The sequence below is a fragment of the Apteryx mantelli genome, chromosome 2 (assembly GCF_036417845.1).
Source record: "Apteryx mantelli isolate bAptMan1 chromosome 2, bAptMan1.hap1, whole genome shotgun sequence".
Lineage (NCBI taxonomy): Eukaryota > Metazoa > Chordata > Aves > Apterygiformes > Apterygidae > Apteryx > Apteryx mantelli.
In genome coordinates this window covers 33,791,101-33,813,457 of record NC_089979.1, presented here as the reverse complement: position 1 = coordinate 33,813,457, position 22,357 = coordinate 33,791,101, and the positions used below count along the sequence as shown (strand labels likewise).

Below are 22,357 nucleotides of genomic sequence, written 5' to 3'. Positions count from 1 at the left end.
GATCTTGATCAGGCAGTTGACGATATATTGACTGTGTGCTGTTAACTGATATTGTCATGTCTTAAAAACTTGAGAACAGTTGTGAAAGCATAGCTTTTTTCTGGGAGAAATATCCTCTACTTCAGGAGTTACAGATTATGTAGATTTAAAAAGATAGAATGTCTCACTGAAGCAATATTGGTGTGTTTTTATTAATATTTGCAAATTCTTTCCTATGAAGTGAGTTTATTAATACAAATTATCAGTATAATTAGTAAATAAATATATTCACAGTTAAATCACCATAATAACCCAAAACCAGAATAACAAATGCAAAGAGCTTATTTCTTTCCATTGCTTTTCTGAGTTACAAACTTCATCTTTCTTCTCCTTCTGTCCCCAGCCATTATTTTTTTCACAATATGTATTGAAAACTTGTACAGGAGTAATGGGGAAAAAAGAAGTTAACGACTGAGGAAGGTGAATATTGAAATATCTAGAGTTTTAAAGACAAAATTAATTGGGCAAATGCATCAATAATAATTTGTTGTTTAAGTTCTAGATATAAAGTTATACAAAGTGTTGCAACCTCCAGACACAGGCGTTTGCCTCTGTTTCTTTTAATCTAAACTACAAGCAGGGAGTGCAAAGTTATCTAAGGTCTTTGAACCTTGAGATAGTCAAGTTGGCTGTGACAAGGCTCTTGTTCACCTTATACCAGGCACACAGGTGAGCATGCCCCTCATTACTTACTGATGGATACACAGGGCTGATAAACCTGTTATCCTGAAGCCAGTTAACTATCTGCCAATGTCTATTTTCAGTGTTTCTGCTTGAGATGGCGATTTCATGAATGATATTTGGCTCTTCCTGTTTTCTCTGTAGCCCATAGCTCACTGTGGTGGGTTTGTTGGATTTACTATAAAGGTTCTGTTCGCACCCTGTGGGTTGGGTTAAGAATTAGGATTTATGCATTTACTTCTACTGTTGCATTGTTTATACAGCTTTGGTTTAGTTTTGATCCCTTTTTTTTTGCCTTTGAGGCTCTTCCACAGTGTCAGCTGCTGACTGATAGTAAGAGAACAGCCTCGTGGTGTGAATGAAAGGGACCTAGCGGTTGGTAAACAGAGATAAGGAATAAATAGAGCACAGGCGAAAGGAGATAGTTCTGTGGGAGCCCAGATTGCCGCCAGTCTGTTCAAGTGAGATGCAGAGCCTGTCCTTTTCCCAGATTAAATTAGTGTGCGAAATCTCCAGTGACCTCCTCCCCTTCTCCCCATACTCTTTAGCCAAGCTGAACAGCCTCTGCTGTAAAGTATTCATTTTATCCAGGGACAAGTTGGACAATAGAACTCTCCCTGTTACTTATGGACAGCTGTTGTCATTCATAGGGCTTTTCAGCATTTCAATTTTCATAAGAGTTAAAAGGGTTTTACCTTGTAACCGATGAGAGGCTAGAAATGCAAAGATGCCAGCCCTGAGGTTGCCATACTAAGAAAGTTAATAAATAAATATCACCCCCCACACACACACATATCCCCTCCCCAACGTGTGAAAGGCTGTGTATTTTGTTACTGCTGCCGCTCTTATTTAAAGGGGTTTAATTGTGATAACACGATTACACTGAAGCCTGAACTGCATGGAGAAATTAGCAAGCAGAGCCACAGCGATATGCAGGGCCCCCAAGGCTCCCTAAATGAAAGGTGACCAGTGCACACCCTGCTGAGTGTCCCTCTCTCTTCTTTGCCCTTGCTTTTGCCTGTATCTCCTGTCACTTTATTACCTGCAAATAACTCCCAGGAAAAGTAAGTCCTCATGAGATACCTCTGTGGTCCCATATTTTTTTTTTTTTGGTGATTTACTGCAAATATATTCAGCATTTTGACTGATTAAATAGACCTTCGGCAACCTTGAGGGTCACTGTGTAGAGTATGTACATAGAAAATGCATCAGCCCATTGTACCCTGGCAGCTAATGAGATTGGTCGTTAAGTAAATGACACAAAGCCTACAAAAAAAAGCTTAGCAGCTCACTAGAGTATCACAGAGTGTCCCTGCACACCACACAACGACACAAACAGTGGACTAACCTAGCCCACCCCTGCTTTATTCTACATCACTGCTTCCCTGATGTCAGCGTGAGAGGCAGAACAAAGGCTAAAAGGCACACGGTAAGTCAGTCTGACAATTATGCCCTAGGGAGAAAGTAGAGCAAATCTTAGCCTAACCATGGGGTTGAAAGTCCGTTTCTAGACAAGTAGGTCATAACGAAGGGATTGTTTTCCCTGTCACTTCACGAAGGGGAGAAAAATGTCTCTAGAATCAAGGTTGGGTTTGTTTCTCGTTGTTTGTTTCCTTTTCTCTCTGTTTTATTTGCCAGCTTACAAAAGTTTCTGGAATTCCAAAAGTAACATGAAACAGGATGTTTTGTGAACTAGATATTGTAATTATAGTATAATGAAATATTCTTTGCAGGAACTGCCACACAGTAAGCACCATCTCAGACGTACATTAACATCTGATGAACTTTACAGACAGAAAGTTTCTTTTTACTTCTCTGTAAAAATCTGCTGAAAATATGTTATATTGTGAGTACACAGTTCAGTCCACTAGCCTGCTGCTTACACCCCTGAATAAATGGTACAGTTTTTAGAACTATGCAGACATAAATGAATTTGTTACTATAATTTTGAGGGTTTTTTTCCACAGAATTTTACATGATGCCTCTCTCAGTGTTGTCTTTTACGTGAGCTGAAATTAAAGAAAGAGTTGAAGATCTGTTGTTAAGCAGTTATACAGCCATTATCCATTTTCTTTACATAGCAGCAAAATATTCAGTTGATATCTTGTAATAGCAGTTGCCTGTCTGTGTATCCAATGATAAAATCTGTTCTATCAGTGTTTGAGTTTAATATCTCAGGACCCTTTATTTTGCTGAAAAATGGCAACAGGAAGTTACCAGAAAGTCTTGTTTGCATTACTAAAATGTTTCTGTCTGCTTTGCACTTTGGAGGCTCAGGGGATGTTAGATTCAAAAGAACATGATATTATTACAAGATGTCTATGTGAATTAAGTTTTTTTTTTTCTTAAAACACTAAAAAATATACAAAAATGATGTTTTAAGAATGTTTTCTCAAATATAGATAGTTAAAGAAGTGGAGTTTAGATATCAGCCTGCATTATAGTTGGGTTTTGTTGCTTTTTGTTTTGTAAGAGTTACTTAATTTGGGAAAACACTTTGCAATGTATGTTTGTATAGATATGTCAGGATAACCTGTTTGTTTAATTAAAACTCTTCATAGGTCACAGAAGTCAGTTCACTATGATGTATTGCTTACCCAGGAACATCCTTTTTACCGCATGGACAATAGGAATATCATCATGGCTTATAGAAACTAAGATAAAATGTAACTTTTTAATGTATATGCTTGGGGATTCCTCGCAAAGGTGTGTGTATGCATATAGATGAATCCACACATGCATATTTATATAACAGTGTACATATGCAAAAGACTATGTTCACCTATACAGTACTACTAGTATAGTGAGACTCACTATATATTAAGTAACAGATGATGTCTGCTTTTTACATCTCCCAGTATTTCCAACTTAGGAAATTTAATGAGGGAGTAAGCAAACAGAAATAAAATTTTGTATTCAGTTTTTTTGCATATGTCTAGATGTTTGCATCTCAGCAACATGTTTTCCTTATGTTGTCTCAGAAAATATGTAGGCATCAGAAAACAAGCTTGCTTTCCCAGCTGAGTCCTATAATTCATACCTAGTTGTTAAATCAGCAGAGATTTAGGAAGCTACAGGGTTGTGACACAGTTTTGCTTTGAACTTTGCTAATTGATACTAAGTTTTCAGTACATTTTAACAGATAAGAATTGAAGGTATTTTACATTCAGTTGCATCAGCACAGCTTTTAAAAATGTGCACGTCCCTGTCACACAGTCATCATGCTTTTTACATACCGATGTGAATGAGAGTAAAGGGTATTTGATATTACAGTATTCACCACATTACTGAACAAGTTCAGCAGCCGTTTATCCTCTTAAAAGTAGAGAGTGATTTCATAGGAGTGATGCACATGTAGCAGTGCTGCAAAAGAAATAACAATACTATAATCAGACAGGTTGAGCCATACTAAGTTTCATTAGTTTTTCATAGTTTCATTCATTTTTATCTTTTCTGTCATTTCTTTGGTATAACTAAGAGAAAAGCAAAAAAACCCTTGATTTATGATAATTAATGTTGTCATCTGATCTCCCATATAAACCATGTAACACACCAGATTTTTAGAAAATACTTTTAGATATAGACTTTTTGGACCTCACGTTCCAGCCTTTGCACATATCTTTGTGTTCAGTTCTGGTGAACACCAGTTTCTGTTGTGCATATGGGTCTGAAAAGCTTTATGGCATTACACAATTGATTTGACTATATCTAATTCAGTCTTTTGAATGATTATAGTTTTTCAAGCCAGAAATACCAAAATATCTGATATTTCTGAAGAAGCAGGTATTTCCAAGGTCAGTTATAGACTATCCTCTTGAAGGCCTGACTCTGTCATTCCAAAATAAAATATGGCAAATAACATGCAGATCAAACTTTATGTCCTAGTACATCCATACCTATTTAGAGCATTTAGACCAAAATCTGTTACTTGAACTGATTGATTTTGGAAGTGTACCTGGATAACTGAGACTGGATCACTTCTTGAACTTGTAATTTATGTAGGCATAGTTGCAGATTATTAAAAACTCCGTAAGCAGAATGAGTGCTCCTGAATTTTAATTATGTTGAATCATTTCAGACTAAAGATACTGTTTAATTAGTGATAAAAAAATTCTTCCTCTTAACCTCTTTTAGTACTTAAATAAAATCTCTTTGAAGCAGAATTGCTCTCATTTATGTTCATGGAAGTCTTTTAATAATACTGGCAACTTTTACCTCTCTAAATAACAGATTTCTAGTTCACAGAAGGTGGTAACTTATCAGTAAAAGTTGCCTTATGATGAAAACAGGGCTTACCTTCTCAGGTAGATGAACACTTACTGAAGCACTTGTACCTATGTGAGTGATTCCACTGAGGTCAGATGGATGGCTCACTTCAGTGGAGTAAAGCAGGTGGATAAGTGTTCTGAAGATGAGGTGTTTATTGATTTGTGTAATAGATTTGGGTAACATCTGCTAGGTGATTTTTCAGGTTTGGCTTCATACATGAGCTTTTCCCTCCACTAAGGAACTTTGTTTAAAAGAAGCTTATTTTCCCCTTAATTTAAAGACATTTGAATTCTGCTACATCAGAAAAAAAATGCTTTAGAACTTTTCCAAATTATCATTTCATGTGAGGATCGGAGATTCCAGTTTCTTCCTAACAGCGTTTCTACAGGTGATAGTGAGCGTCAGTATGTCAGTTCCTTAAATCTCAGGAGAAAATCTGACACCTTCATTGCCCCCCCGCCCTGCCTTAGAGCGCATGTACAGCAGCTGGATTGGCACAACAAAATAGTAATGGCTCCAAAGGCACCGTTATGGACTATCAGGTCAATAATCCTTATGCTAAGAAGGATTTACATGATACAGAGTAATGGCTCTGTCATTTCTCAAGTAAAAATCCACTTTTTAACAAGCGTTGAAATACTGTTTTACACTCTTGATATCAGAGATATTATGGTAGTAAAAAAAAAGTATATATTCTCCAAATAAAAGTTCACATTTAAATGTTTTAATAAAATAAAAGTTAAAATACTGTAGGTCTTATGTAGACAGCTAAAATATCACAAAAGGAGATGTTTTTGAAAATGCACCTAGGATTGTTTATAAATCTCTTCTTTCTTGTTATATCAGAAAATTATAGGATACTTGTGAATATGATGTTTTCAAATAGTATTTTTATGATGCAGTCTAGGAATAGATTGCACTTGGGGGAACTTCTGTTTGTTTTGTTTTGTTTTGTTTAATTTTTCTGCTGTGTGACTTTCTCCAACTTCTGACAGAAGTTTGACACAATCTAACATACACAATCTAGATCTTATTACAAAAATAAGTTTCAAGGTAAGAAAAAGAGTGGTCAGAGAAATCTAAGATTGTGATTTTTGTATTAATTTATTTTCTTTCATATAATGCAATTTCTCACGATGAAAAATATTTAAAAAATTTCCCATATTTGGGGGGAAAATATTTCTTCGCTAACAGTGTAGTTACTCAACCTGGATAAATGAGAATACAAGCAATGGAAAGTCACAAGAGCCTAAACTGAAAGAAGTACTGTAGCAATAGAAATGAAGAGACTGAGTATACATATTTTCATTGTATCTAACATTTTATAATATTAAACACAATTTTGAACTGTGAATCTGATGGGAATCATCCTATATATAAGCATTACAAAATATAATGATCAAAGTGCAACTGAATGTATAAATCACTCTAAATAACATTGACACTTGGTCAAAAGAAACAAATATATTTAAGGCTCAAGTGCATGGTCAAGCTACTTTATGGATAGCCCTTCCCATTATTTTTGCGAGAAACAGTACTGTCTACAAAAAGGGTTAAAGAAAATGCATTCTGTTGCATCTGCTTACTAAATCCCTTACTTTAGTAGAAATTCAAATTTTGTAAAGATTATTCGTTTTATTGATGCATATAATTATAATCACAAGCCATCTGCTGATTTGGCAGGCATGGTTAAAATTCTCTAACTCTCATAACCTTTCAAGTACAGTGCCCTTGGGACTCTATTTCACTTTTATATTTTGGAAAACATGTAGGGACAAACAAGAGAGGTCATCTGCCGAAAGTCAGACCTGTAAAACATTAAAAGAATAAAGATCGTGATGACTGCTCTTGTTTTAATAGCAAAGAAAGTGTTTTCTATTTTATTTCTGACTTCAGGAAGGATTACACTGGTTTCCATCATGTAGTTTGGGAATTTGAGTTTTTTCTAGGGATTAAAGCTCTCTCCTAGCACTCCTGGGATCTGGGTTCCAAGTCTAAACTAAAAGAACAAATATTGTTCATTTTGGTTGTCACAGGTGATTTAAATATATTTGACCTTGGCTTTAATTTTCATTTTAAGCAAATCTCATTACATTTATATTTGAAATGTTTTAACAAACACTTTCCTTTTTTTTTTTTTTTTTAGTTTTTGGAACTTGATCATATTGAGCGTCACAGAGTGGCATCTATCATGTATTTAGCTTTTTTCCTGAAGCTCAAAAAGGTATTTTAATTTTGAAGGCTACTTACAATAAGGTATAAAATGAGTAGCTAATATTCTTTGCCATACTCTTTTGAAACACATGCCTATATGTATATTAGCCTACCACAGGTCACAGTTACAAATGTTTGTTTTTATTTCGGCTACGACAAGTCTAGTTTTCCATTTTCTTGTGTCCTTCATCATGTTTAGCCAGGCTATTTCAAGCCTGAATTTTCTTTTTTTTTTTTTTTTTTGTGCCATTACATGTTATGTCCCCTGCTCCTTCTAGCATAAAACATCCACAAGAGAAAAAAAAATATCTAGGAGATGCTCTCTCTGTATGACAAAAAACGATTGGATTTTACCAAGTTGTAGGATATTGTCAATGTTCTGGGCTAGGAAAACAGGGGTGTTTTAGAGAGAAAATACATGAAGCTGAGAAAACTTGGTGCAGAATGGGATAATCCAGTGATTTCCTGATATTAGTGCAAGGCAAAGACGATCATCTCTCAACAGAAGTGTCTTGCGTAATGCTATGGTGACATGTATCTCATAGGAACAAAAGATGCAGCTCTCACTTCTGTTTAATTAGTGTATCTGAAGGCCTGTATACAGCATGCAGGCTGCTTTACTCCTTTTGGGGGTTTGATTCTCACCCCACACCCTCATTATGATGAGCAGGAGGGAAATGCACATGTTTGAAAGTGTCTTCACAGCTGAAACTAGGGAAACAGGCCGAGAGTAGCTCTGGTTTATTTCACAACCAATTAAGTATGACATCTGTTGAAACTCAGGAAATAAGTCTCCCTTCCCCCTGTTCATATACTTACTTAAGCTGCCAGTCTTTTGTTTGGATATGGTGGATTTTACTCACAAGACTTTGTTTCTTCAGAGTAAATACACAAAATAAGTAAGATATAAAGGCTGCTTTTTTTAACTCTGTTTCACTAAGCACACGTGAAAAAGCCCTGCTTGGCACACACAAATTGAACAAATGACTGTGTTAAAAATTCTTTGCGTAAACACTCACCTTACTTGCTGAAAAAGGGCATGTTTGTGGCAGGCAATGTAGGCACAATAACATTTTTATTTTTGAAAAATCTGTCTCTTGCTGTTGACTCTCAAAGGCCACTAAGAGTTGGTAGGAGGAGTTTGGATTTTAATTTCTTAAAGTTTATGGTTGAAAACTTGTCACTGAAAAGAAGACCCCAAACAGAACAGGGTATGTGGCATTATGGATGGTTAAAAAAAAATAAATGCAAGCCACTGTTATTGATGCCATCAGGATCCTCAAGTATACAACAGTACGTAATAATCCAAGTGAAAAACTCAGCTGAGCTTAAATGGCAAAACTATTGAGAAAATCCTATAAGAAAACTATCATATTCAGTATCAGATAATAGTAATTCAAGCTGACAGGCACTTCCCATTTATCAGACACCAATCCACGAGAAGCATTTACTTGTCTTCAAAACTTTTATTCCTTCATAAAATATTGTCAATCCAATTACTAAAAAGATGTTATTTCAGTCCATACTAACTCAGAGAATTCAGTTTATCTCTGCTGTTCTTAAAACTTGATTGTACTCATTCTTTTATATCTAGGTAAAGAAATATTTTCCATGTCATCCCAAGCTCATTCTTTCTCTCCCGCTTGATGCTGGATCCTCCCGTCATTCTGAAGCCACAGTCCTCATATCAAAGCCATGGCTAATTCTTCTTTTTTTCTTTATTTTACACCATCTGCTCTTCTTTTTATTTGTTCATCAGCTTTGCTTTGTTTGCCAGTTCTTCCTTTCCTACAAAGATCAGCACTACCTTCATTTCTGGAGAATGGTTTCCCTACTTTATTTCTCTTGGTTTTTTTTCACCCCTATTTTAAGTACAGCTCAGAGCCACATATGTACATGTTTTATAAGCTGTAAGATGTTGCTCAGCAATTGCCATAGATTCCTTGGTTAGGAGTCCTCTGATGAAATGTCAGTGTGCATAATGTAGGTGTCTAGACCTAAGCTAGTCATCCAGACTCCCTTTAGAGTTAGTGGAAAGAAAGAGACATTTCCCAGATGCAATTCATCTCACCCAGAAGTAGATGTATAAAGTAAGTAAGAGGTATCACACATCTACACAGCGGTAGAAAGGCCTAGTGCTACCCATGGCCCATGGGGAGCCAAAGGATACTAGCTCAGAAACAGATGTCTGTGTTTCAGATATGTAAAGTTAGGTGAATTCTGTTGTTCCTGTCCTGCCTACAAATAGACTTCATTTCTTCTTGTGTCTTGTCTCCACAGCAACTCATTCTATCTCCAAATTTCATAAAAGACAGTGGTATGAATAGTATGGTATAACTTAGATCAAAAATTTCCTCTTGCATATACACAGCGTAGATGAAATCTGGTATGTGCTTAGATATTAAGAAAGAGCAGAATAGTAAAGCTGAATATTGCTGTGCATTTCTGAGAACAGAATTTTGCCCTGGAAACATGATATTTATAAAAAAAGAAGGAGCTAATTCCTTCTTCTCAGGAGCCATTATTTTTTCCTTTCAGAAAAGATTTTCTTTTCTCATAGCTAATTCTTAAAAAATAATAAAAAATGAACTGTAAAGATTACAATATCCATGTTCATGTCAATATACAATAGAGTTGTCTACATTAAACCAGCTGGATTTTTTAAACACTAGTGATGGAAGCATTTCCAAACTCTCAGCTCTAGGTTGTCTTTCTCTTTGGTCACTACGAGGGCTCTGTAGGCATTTTTAGAGGTGCCTCTGTGATTTATCTCTTTTCTCAGGCTTTCAAGACTTTGTTTCTCAAACTTTAAGGTAGTAGAAGGATAGACTAGGTGATGGTTAGGTGATGTTTCTTTGAGTGATTATAATGATTCAGTATTTCTCATGTTGTTATAAAAACTACAAGCAAAGTTTCATTTCAAAATTCCAGTTGTTGGGCATACCCTACATATATTTGCATTCGTTTTTGTATTTAAAGAGCTTTAATGATACAACTTCTGTTTTTTAGAGGATTATATATCATACACATAACTTTAGTATATATATATATATTTTAACAGTCTTTATTCTTTAAAGTTCTAGGGACAGGTTCTCAAAGTTCTTCAGATTCAAGGAAAAATGCTTAAGTTGTATTCCTAATTGGTCATTTAAGAATTTGTTCAGGAATCAGAGTTAGATGGAGCTCCATTAAGGTGTGCTAACTAACTCTTATGTGCTGGTTGGTCACTGTGGATCCGTACAGGACTGTCCATACAGCATATGGTTATACACTGCCCTAAGCTATACCATGGCTGGCACAAATTGACCTTCAAAGCAGGGAGCCATAGCTAGGTCTCTTAACAGTCTTTCACCTCCCATACTCTTTTTCTGAGTGGAGACAGCCACAGTAGTAAACTTTGCCCTAAGATTATGCTCAGTTCAATCTAATTTTTTAATGAGTTTTATAAAGTGTTAGTAGCTGTGTATTTCCAGTAACACTTCCACATATGATCTTCAAAATCAATGAAAATGGTGCCCCGAATTGTGGGTATGCAAAGTACAATATAACACGAGCTAAATAAGTATAACCCATTAGACTAGCTTAACATTTATTTTGAAAAGCGCAAGCTGCTCACATGTACTTTTCTCGGAGTTTGTTTCCCACAGGCAATATTTTAGTGATTGACATTAAAAAGTGCCTTTTTAAATATCCCTAACTCGTTTTTAATAACATGGGAGAGTAATTAGCTTTAGCCTTGAACACTTTTAAGCCCCGTATTATTTATAGCAACAACATTAGTAATGCTACTTACTATTATTTTTATTAATATTAATAATAATTGCAACTATTTTGTGATCACAGCAAATAATACTGTAATACTGCAGAAATGCAAGTTGCTTTCAGTCAGTGCCAACCTTCAAAAGGCAGTTTCAGCATAGTGGGGTACCCTCCCTCCAAATCATACAGCATGCTTCTCTATTTATTTGCGGGGTTTGCTATTATTTTTATTTGATATTTTTGTTAGCTGTGTGATATTCTCTATCTTTTAAATTTAGAAATTGCATGGCTATTTTGATGACACTTAAAAAGTAATCAAGTCAAGATTTTAACTGGGCACACTATGGAAGATATCAGGATTTTTGGCCTTAAATTCTTCAGAAAGACCATTTAACATGCCTTCTCCCCCTTGAACCTCCAAGAGGGATCCCCAGAGTAGAGCTGTCATCAACCCAGTAGGCTCTTTAGAGAAGCTGTCTTGTAGTGTCTCAGCTGCTTCAGCAAACAGCAAGAGTACTACTTCTAATAGAAAGCTAGTACGCCCTAATACTGATGGAGCTGAAGTTAAACAGATAATTATATCTTAGGAACTGGTGAAACTTAGTCCACGGGCCTAGGTTTTCCTATCAGCCAAATGCAGAGGACTGGTTCCCAGTTTTCCTGCCTATGGATCAAGAAGGCAGAATGTTCTTCTTGAGAACTCAGGAAAAGACAAGTCAGCAACACATGAAGACCTTTAAGTAGGAGGAGAAAGTCTATCGTATGCTATCCCTGAGAAGATTTTTGAGCAGCAGAGGGGAGTGAGATACAGTGTGCTGGACGAAGAAATAGTTTCTTGAGCAGAGGGAGGATCTAAGACAAAGTGGCTATTACATAATAATGGTTTTCCCTGGCCCAACTTGAATGATCAGTGGTTTCTGTGAATCATTAAGCCCAGTTAGTGCACCTCCAGGAAATTCCCTTTCACATAAAATTCCAAAATCAAGCAAGAAAATTGCTTCTAATAGAGCAATAAATAACTATCTGCCTTTTAAAAGATCATAGCTACATAGCTTATGTTTTCTCATTGCTCAAAGTGGCTGAGGTTGTGGATGCAGCTTGCACAACTTGGACCTGGGGGAAAGGGGTACTTGAACAGTTCTGTTAAAAATACAACTGTAACTAGTTGAGCTTATTCTCATATAATTTGTGCTGGGTGGTGTTCCTTCGATGCACTGTGAAAACTTAATTTCCTGGCTAATGTCTACAGATATTTCCCTGAGGACATCGGCTCAGATGAGGGCAACCTCCACAGTTTGCATAGATGCCTGTTTTGAAGACATTGCCAGGTTAGAATCCGTCCCTCAGCGATGTGAAAAGCAAACACTTTCTGACTTTTGACCATGGCAGGACTTGAGCCTGGAAGCTCTGTCACTAAAGCCAACTTTAGCCATAGTTTTCTTAGCCTCTTATGAGAAAGCTAGAATTACTTAGTGAGTGACTGAGACTTAACTGTAGGTGCTCAGTACTGCTTTGGAGAAGCCTGGATTCTTACTGCTTTGGTTATAAAGCTAGAAGAGAGTCCTCTCCCTATTGTTAAAATTAGTGTTTTTAAATATCCCCAAAGTTTTATACAGTCCGTAAAGAGGACATATAAAGGAGATATATTGGGATCTCCATTGATCTTACACAGCTGTAAAGAATACATCCTGTTCATCCCAGCTGGGAAATGATGTGTTTTATTTGCTTGCTATTGAATTACCTTTTAGAATTATGTAAACTCATTAGCAAGAGGTTACTGAAAGCCTTAAATCATTGTCTCATTAGATTTTGCCATAGTAATAATACAAACTCTTTCCTTAAACCCATTTTTTTTTGTACTATTATCTGTTCTACTGGTTAATACAATATTTTATAAAGAAGTTTTCCAGTCCATAAACCAACAAGTTATAAATAAACATTCTCACCCAAAAATCAGGGAAGACAAGCTGGATAGGTGTACAGATCTGATCTTCCTTAAATAAACTCTTATGCAATATTACAAAAATGAATTTTTATTAGTTCCCATGTCCTTTATTTCTAGTCTTTTTGATTAATTCAGTAGCCTTGAGAACACAGTGTTGGCCTGAAAAATACAGTTGTTTCCATGAAAAGAGACATGGAAATGGAAGGACTTTTACGTAATTTTTTTAAATTGCTTTGCAAATTCTTTGCACAACAAACCTCACCAATATGTAAACAGGGCTCTAGCTACTGTGTTTGTCCACAGCTAGAGCTACAGATGAACACAGTGTAGTTGTGTGATGACAGGAACAGCTGACTCATTAGTAGAGAGCAGTGAAAGGTAATTAACCCTGGGAAAAGTACAGCTGCCATGCGAGCTGTTCCTTTCTGTAGAATCTGATTAGAAATTAGTGTTAAACCACTGATTCTTTAAAAAAAAAAAGTCTTTTATAATTCACTTTCTCTCTCAGGTGTGGCCCCTAAAAAAGGGGCTTAGGATAGAACCAGTGTACAAAAGGTCTTCCATCTAAAACTGCCTTTTCTGAGAGAAGTACACACCTGTTTGGCTGCTTCTGGAGTTTTCTTAACTGTGAATATTGTCCCAGCTTTGAATGCTTTGAGGACACCCTCCAAGTCTATGGACAACACAGAGAATGCATTGTCAAAATGATTTAAGGTAGAACGTTGTTGTGTGCCATAATGGAGCTCAGAGTGAGGCTGATTATTTAAAAGTCACAGCTACTACTTCTTGCATCAGGACATAGTCCTGATGCAAAGTGATGTAGTCTTCTTAAGAGGAAAACAAAAATGTGTCTCCTGAGGTTGGAGAATATGAAAGAGGGATTATGCCCGGAGCACGAAAGCTGTTCCCCCCACCCTCCTTTTTCTGCACATACCTTGGGCATGCCAGCAGAAGAGACAGAACCCATGATTTATTGTGACAACCAAACAACAAGCCAGCCTATTACTACATATTCAGACACCTGATACAGTCCTACTTATCAAGAATGACATAACTATCAACTAAAATAGCAATATTTCATTAATGTGCTATTGACATTTCTAAAGTACAGTTTTTTATTTACTGTTACAATATCCAAAAGAGTTTTTAGTCATCTTACTTTGTAAGATCTTCTAGCCAGGACTGTATCTTTGTATACTTATGTGATTAATACTGAGTGCATGGGAGTACTTCCAAATGTAAATAACATGTATTATTGAGGTCCATGAGAGTTTTCTGGTTGTTTTTAATGGAGTCGAGTTTACATGGGGAAGTCTGAAGGAAAACTGTGTTTAAAGTGAAAGTAAAGTATATAATACATCTTTTCATAGGAAGATTTTATCTTACTGTTCGAGTCATGTTCTCTGGAAAACACGCACAAATTTGCTGCAGTAGGATGAATATTGGATTACTGTTATTTAACCAATCTAAAATAATATTACAAATATATGTTTCTGTGGTATCATTTTTAACTCAGGATTGTTAGTGATACAGTGGGCCATTTTATTACTGTACATCTAACATACTCACATTTAGAGTAACTTTTCCCTTTCGGTTTCTTTTAAATGAAAAAAGTAGTGCTCACTCTCTGGGTACCATATTTGAACTCAGGGTTACCACAAAAATATGTTTACTGTATTGACTGATAATGTTTTCAGCATTGAGAGCAAACCCATTCAAACCAAAAGGGCTAAAGATATTTTCTAGAAGAATGTTTTTCTTTATAAGAAAATAGGTAAAAAAAGATTTTTAAGACAAAGACCTGAGCATGCCAAGAGTGTACTTGCCTCCTGTTTGCCTAATATGTTAAGAGAAAAGAGATGAGAAACACTTTTTTTTTGCCATTCATCATATATTCCTTAATATTTTTTCTCAGAATTGTCCTTTTTTGTTTGTTTGTTTTTAGTAAAAATGCTTGAAGAGAAAGAGGAAACTTTTTTTTTCTCTTGGAAATCCCAAATAATAGCATACTCTTCAAGTATCAGATTGAGGTTCGGAGGAAGTGAAAACATGAGCTTGCTATTAAATTGATGAACGCATCAAGATGAAAACAATATTCAGTACCTTAAAGCATGGTTAGAAATGCACAAAAGCACTTCACAGCACTCTGCATCATTATCCTCATTTAGCTGAAAGGTTAAGAGACCTGCTGAAGATCACAGAATAGATCAGTGGCAGAGGCAAGAATGGAGAGTTCCTGAATCCTATTTCTTTTCGTTATTCACTTCATCATGGCTCAATCTTGGTGCTTCATGTTTATGTCCATGACAAAAGACAGATGCCATATTATGAAATAATCTTTGCCCCTCCTCAAAATCATAAAGGCCCCCAAAAGAGAGTTTAATCCACCATCCCTGGAGTCATTTGCCTCTTGACATAACTGAGCAGGCTAAATATCTTTTTGCCTGCTTTGCACTCATGATCCAAACTTTTGCTGAGTTAAACATTTTCAGATAGGAAGTGTCTCTCAGTGACCATGTTACATATACACTTTGGTATCTGACAAATATTTAGGGAGTGTTTTTGCATAAGCTTTGTTGCTTTGATTTTCAAGGTGGTATTTTTGTTCTCAGCTTGTTTTTTTCCTGTGCTGCTCTACATGCTCCCAGGATCTTCAGGGCAGTGCAGTAGTGCAAGCAAGTCCCATTATCTTTAGCAGTTAGGGTCATTACAAGTCTTTTAGATGGTGGCAGACTGTACTTCACATGGCACTCTTGAAGTTAATGAACATATGTGATTTGCATGTTGAGGGAAGGCACACTTCTTCCCTTTGTGTGACTTTCCCCTTCTTGGGACATGTCTGTCATGCTTAATGAAGAGAGCTTGTTATTCAGAAAGGCGAGGATGAATGCATATGAAAGCAGAATGGTAGTTGTATTTCTTTTTGTAAAAGTAGTTTGTATTTCTAGATTCAGTGTACCATTTGACTCCATGTCAGAGAATGTTCAATGAGCTAATTAGCATGTTTCTTTTTTTCTTTTTTTGTCCAGCATAAGAATTACTATGTCCCAATTCTAGCTACTAAATCAGTCCCATAAAAACAGGCAGAAATCACAGGAAAAGAATGTAGTAACCTAGATTAAGCCTATGAGTATATGAGAAGTGACCACTTGGACTGAACCTAATCAGCTCCAGCACTTTTGTAGAAGTTCAATGCAACCATAATATCACCCCCATAAAATTGCCCTTTTGCGGCAAGTTAACTTGCTGGAAACCATATATGGTACAAGGACTGTACAGTAGTCCCTAAGCACAGGATTGTAGCAATAGCACAGCATCTTCCTGCTGTTGAAGAAGGCTGTAACAGAGTAATTAAAACACTGCAAGATTTTTCAGGTCTTAGTTATACTGATCTGTGTGCTCCGGTGTCTCACTCTGGCCTCAGTCCTGCGACTACCAGGAACCCTTTCGATGAGTTTACCGTGGTCAGTATGAGTTGAAGTCAGCAGCAGTCCCCGCACACAGCAGCTCACAGCAGAGATGACTCTATGCAGGAAAAGTCATCCAGGCTGAAAAAGAGTAAACATGTTTTAAAATAAAACAAACCCAGTGTTCCAGAATCAATGACGCATGCTCTTTGAACTTTCTTTTAAAATTGCTCTGGAATCATAAGGTTGTTGTGGTGTGGTTTTACTCAAAATCATGCATATGATTGTAAGACAAGCCTTGAAGTTAAGTGCCTACTTTAATGAAACATAGTTACCATAGTTACAGGAGAACAGAGAATAAGTTTTAGTTCTTTTGAAGCTATGAATTAGTTTAAAAAGAGGAAAAGGAATAAACAAGCATGCAGAAGTTTATTATTCAGTGTTTCATGCCTGATCAACTCTAAAAAAGAAAAACTCTCCCTAGACTAGGACATTAACATTTTCCAGCTGAAAACTATAATTGCCCATCAACAAACACAAAGTCACATTTCAGCTCTTCAGTATCTCTCTTTCCATGTTTTTTTCCTGAGTCAGAGAAGAAACAGATTTTTCCAAAATTCTGCCTTCAGAATTTTGTTAGTAAATGACATTTTACAGTATCTTGTTTGCTAAAAAACAGCATCCTAAAGGCAGTAATACATTGATAAACACAACAACTCATGAAATCTATGGTCTAACTTTATTATTCATTATAAACTCTATCTTCTTTAAAGCCTGATGGGAGAGAAATAAGAATTTATCTTAGTGAAGATGTCTTCTAGGACCAGCTTCATTGTTTTTTGGTTTAGCATTGAGATGTGTTCTCTCCCTGAAGTGTTAATGGAGGTCACCGTTGTTGCTCTCCTCTACTGTGTCAAAGCAAAGGAGTTCCTACATAGTTGACTGTTGAGAAACAAAATGATGTACTTTCCAGTATATCACCTTCAGCTTATGAGCCTCTAAAGCAGTGGTGATTAACAGGACTTTTACAAAGTTTCTATGTAGTTACAAGGACAGCTTCAATCTTCTGTCATTTTTTTGCATTAGCTATGATTATGCTTTTACCACCAAAATGCATTTATTTTAAAGGTAACAATACAGACTCAGAGAATAGCTTATGTTTCATCTATATTTATCAGCACTCACTGTACATTTGTGTCTTCATTACCAGGAAATATTAAGGGACATTGTGCCATCTATTCCTGTTTACAGTTTATTATGCAGAGATAGGAAACACTTAGCATGTAAAATGAATGTAGAAATTATTCCTGGATAGAAACACGGACATTTCCCACTCGTTGGCTCTTTCTCCTCCATCACCGGATCAGAGTGTAATTGTCAGTAATCAGGCCTGCTTGCTGCTGATAAAACCACTCTGAATGCTAGCAGCCTTCTTTGTGTGATGACTCAATTATTCCAGAAGTGCCTCATCAAATCTGCCCCATCAGCTGGGCTAATAAATAAGGAGAAGAAACTGGCCCCCCAAAGCAAATTATAAATCCATTTGCATTAACCATTTCGCTGGTCCATGATCTAGGCAGAAATAAGCATGGCAGATTGTGTTAAGCTTATTTGAATATGTTTATAATGTTTACAGCATGCAGCCCTTTTTTTTCACAAGGTGTTGGAATTATCGGTCATGAATAGCATCTAAATGCAGTTATGTTAATTACAGCAAAGCCTCAGGCATCTTTGAGGGATAGTTTGTAGCTTAAATCAGGTGAAAGTTAAACCCTTCTGCTAGGCGAAATATGATCTTGCACATGGCACTGGATTTACTGCCATGTTTAAAAGAGAGAATGAGGGCAAGGGATGTATTTTTGCAGGTACTGGAAGGACAAGGGCATGTGTTATGAGGCTGTCTTGCACTAGTAACATGACCTCTTGTTCATCTCAGTGTAGAAATAAGTAACATAAAATTAAGCCATGTCTGGGAAAGAAAATGCAATAGTCGAAGTAGCAATGATTATGTTTGATAGCACAGATGTATTGTGCACTCAATAAAACAAGTGCACAGAGTAGTACTCTGCACTGAGGAAATTCCTTTCTGAATCCCAAATTATAAACACTGATGCATCCACGTAGTTCTCTTCGTATTATCAGGACTTCTCATGTGTACTCTGGTGAGCATGTTAAAGTGAAGTATCAGAGGGCCCAATGAAATTCATTTGTTTAGTCATGTGCTGAACATTTCACATGTGCTTAAGGATCTCACTGAGATGCCCTATAAATCTGTGCATAACTTAATGTGTAAAGTTGTGTACTGCCTTCAGCCTGTGCAGAATAAAGATCTGATTGCTGTCAAGAGCTCGATATATCTTTATTCATTTGTAATGGCATCTTTTGCTTTCAAGTTTATTTTTTCTGATACTAAATAGGTTATTTTATTTTAAGAAAAAGAAACCATTGTCACTGTAGAAAAAAACAAAAAATATTCTGAGATCATAGTGGTGAGCTCACTGGATTTTGTTTCCTTAGCTATTACTTCTGTTCTGAGTTAGCAAATCACAAACTGTTATGATAGTTCATTTTCATATTTGCAATTTAACTGGTGATGTGGTAGATACAAGGAAATCAGATTCATCTGTTAGAAATGATATCCATTATGCTCAAAAACAAGTTGTTAGGGGTCTTTCACAAATGTAGTGAAGCTTTGTGTACTGCAATTCTGACAGAGAAACAACCTCAGATTTCTGGTGAGATCATTTATAACTGCAGAATATGTTTTTTTCTCATTATTAAAGTTTTCAGAAGCCAGCATCTTTATAAACAAAGGCCATGATCTAGTAATCTAACCTGAATGAGTGGACTTTCACCCACAGACAATGGGTCAACAAGAATGCTTGCTTGAAGGGATTTGTCACCCACATCTGATTTGAGGATCATGGCCCTAACGGTGATTCACATTGGCATCCTGATGTGACTCATGGATCTCAGTAGGCTGGGACTTCAGAGTCAGTACAAAATCATGTTGCACTGGAAATGGCTATAAACCAAAGAATGAATTGCAAAGGTTCCAGGTGACTTCACTGAACCATTACATTGGCAAATCAAGCAACTCATTTATTCCATCTTTGTGGGTTTATAGAGTTTATCCTTCTAGTTGAATTGGGATGCTGGTTGAGAAGGGTGGAGGTTTTGTTTGTGGGCAGGCAAGCTTCACCTTCCAGGTAAAAAAAGAAAAAAATCAGTTCAGACAAATAGGGAGTTTAAGTGTAGTCATCAGTTACCACCTGTAAGTCACAGATTTTTGGCCTTCCCGATTCTTTGCTAAAATGGATGAATGAACTGATACAAGCCATGGACAGACTGGGCCAAAACTCTTCACATGAATATATGTGTGTACTTAAAGTGAATGATCCCATCAGGGAACCTTGTTTGACAGATAGATAAGTTATTTCTATCTGATGGCAAATAACAGCAGTCTTATCAAAGTTGCCAAAAACCTACAGAGATGGTCTTTGTGGGCTCTTGGGGCTGAGATATTCATTCTTCAAGTTGGCATTGCAGTTTGAAGCCCTTTTATCTGTACTTCTTGCTCTGCCTCAGAATTTGGCCCACAGTTCATTTTATGATGGATAAAATATACTAAAACAAAGTGTTTCTAGATAAATTATTGTATTAGACCTTGATGTTCAGGTAAATCAGCACTAGCTCTTCTCAATTCATTTGCTACCTGAAGTATCAGATCTCAGCACTGTATTTGAAATGCAGGGTGCTTTCTGGAGTGTGGCACAGATGACGCATAGTTTATATTCCATTAGGGGTGTGTCACATCCCATGACACAGCATAATCCTACACACCCTGTTTATAACATGACAGATGCATGACACTGTATTAGATTTTTTAAGAAATATCATATCTTCAAATGTGGGTACTCACCCACGAATCAACTGTATGGCAGCCAGTACCTTGTTATATGAAAAAAATGGAAAATAGCACATTTACACTCATTTATCAATAAATTCTGTTGTAATTAAAACATAGGAGAGGGGTCAGGTTTTGTGCTTTATGTAAGTCTTGCTTTTGTCCTACTATAACACTCTCTGCTTTATAATGATAGCTGATGATCTGGCATACAAGACAGATGGGAATAAAATAGCAAATGGCACTGTTGCATGTAGTTTTCCAGCACAACTTTAACCTCCCTCCACCCAGCCCAGACTTCCTTTCTTAAAAGGACAATTTTCAATGTATTTGCTTATTATGTAAAAGTAAATGCAAAAAGTTTTGTATTTTTTTCCTGTCCTTTGTGCACTTTTCTAAGTGAATCTCAGCTGTACTGTCTTAACTCTCAGTCCCTTAGGATGAGAGAGACAGCAGATGGGGTTAGGGCAGAGGGCTGATGCTTCTGACAGCAAATGGCCTGGTTGTTGAGTGGAAGCTGTGAGCGTCAGGAAGCTCCTTTTCCCCAGAGAACCAACTAACCACTGAAGAAAGTTGAAAATGAGCCCTTTGAGAAACGCTATTAAAAGTAGTAAAAAATTGCAATTGTGCAGATGATGTGCTGCTGTGTGGTTATTCGGATGCTAATGAGTTTGACATTAGGGAACTCAAAGGGTTTACAGCTACTCCCTTACGTGATTTAGTTCTTTATTGGCAATCTTTGAGAAAATAAATGAAAAAAGTATTGCTAATAAATACATAACATGATAGGATTTTAGACAAAAAGCTGCTAAGTTTTAGGTTTGAGAAAGAGCTTTTTTCGCCATTGTGGCTATTCTCAGAGATCTTTTGTTTTAGAGTGTATTTGGAACAAAGAGGAAAAGGCAGGTAGGAAGCTTTAAAACTCCTCTTGGTTCTTTTCATGGATGTTGAAATAGAATAGCGGGAAAAAAGAACAGGAACATAATGGCTAGAAAACTGCTTAAAAATGTTTTAGGTATTGAGCTGTTTTGTTCTGTTTTTTTCTACCCTCTTTATCATGTTGTGTATGTTGTCTGTTTTGCTACTTGATAAAAGCTTATTTATTTTGATTAAAAGTTATTGATGGGATGCAACTGGTATAACATTCTATCTGCTGGGACTCAGGCATAAATCAGTCACTAAATAAACTTTAGCTTCCCAGAGAAACAGTTTAGAATGAGTCTTTCTAGTAAAAAAAATTAAAATCACAAATTTTACTGACAAAACTTTATCAGCCATCATTAAATGAATAGATAATGTTTAGCCTTGAAGTTCCAAGTGTTTCTGTGCAAACTTTTCCATTAACCTATAAATGGTAGATAGAATGAATGCATATATTTTACTAAATATGCTGGATAGTATTTGAAAAGTACCTCTGACATTGCAAGTGATAATGAAATGTTTATATTTTGATCACCAATAGCAGGATTGATGCTGATAGACTGCATATAAATAACTGATCACAGCCCTATTTTCCCAGGTTACAAATGCCTCGATTTTTCTCTTAAAATTTCGGCAGGTGTGGGTGTTCATTATTTCTGAGTACAAGGCCTTCAGTATTGTACACTCACATATCAACTTCTGCAGCTCTTCTTCTTTCGTTGTTATCATTTATTTAGTGGGAGTTTCCTCACAGAAAGGCATAAAAATTGAGAACAGGGAAATGTCAAGAATTTCCTCCGGTTTGCTTATGGTTAGAACACTGCCAGTCTGCCAAACTTTAAATACTGATTTTCAAAATCAGAAAAAAAAAACCCTCAGAATTCCGCTGCTATGATTAAAATGTTTTAGAATCATTTCTAAATGCTTCTTATTTCACATCCTGTACCGAACCATGCTACTCAATTGAAGGGGTACTGATGCAATAAAACCATTTGAGTCAGGACTTCTACGTGTATAAACTGTAGGTTTCTGTCTGTGTAGGAAGAAAAACTTTTCTTAGAGTGGGTCAAATTCATAAGCTGCTAGAGAGGACATTTATAATATAAACAAAGCACCATAAAAAATAAACATTTGCTTTTATTTCTGCGCTTTAACAGCATCACTGATGCCTCTATATCACATCTTAGAAAAACCGCGCAAGAAAACAATGTACCT

The 22,357-nt window shown here is 36.3% G+C and overlaps 1 protein-coding gene across 1 annotated transcript in view; it reads left to right on the top strand.

Moving 5' to 3' along the window:
• ST18 (ST18 C2H2C-type zinc finger transcription factor) overlaps positions 1 to 22,357 on the top strand; it is a 169,742-nt gene that overhangs the window by 73,012 nt on the left and 74,373 nt on the right. The window lies entirely within an intron of this gene.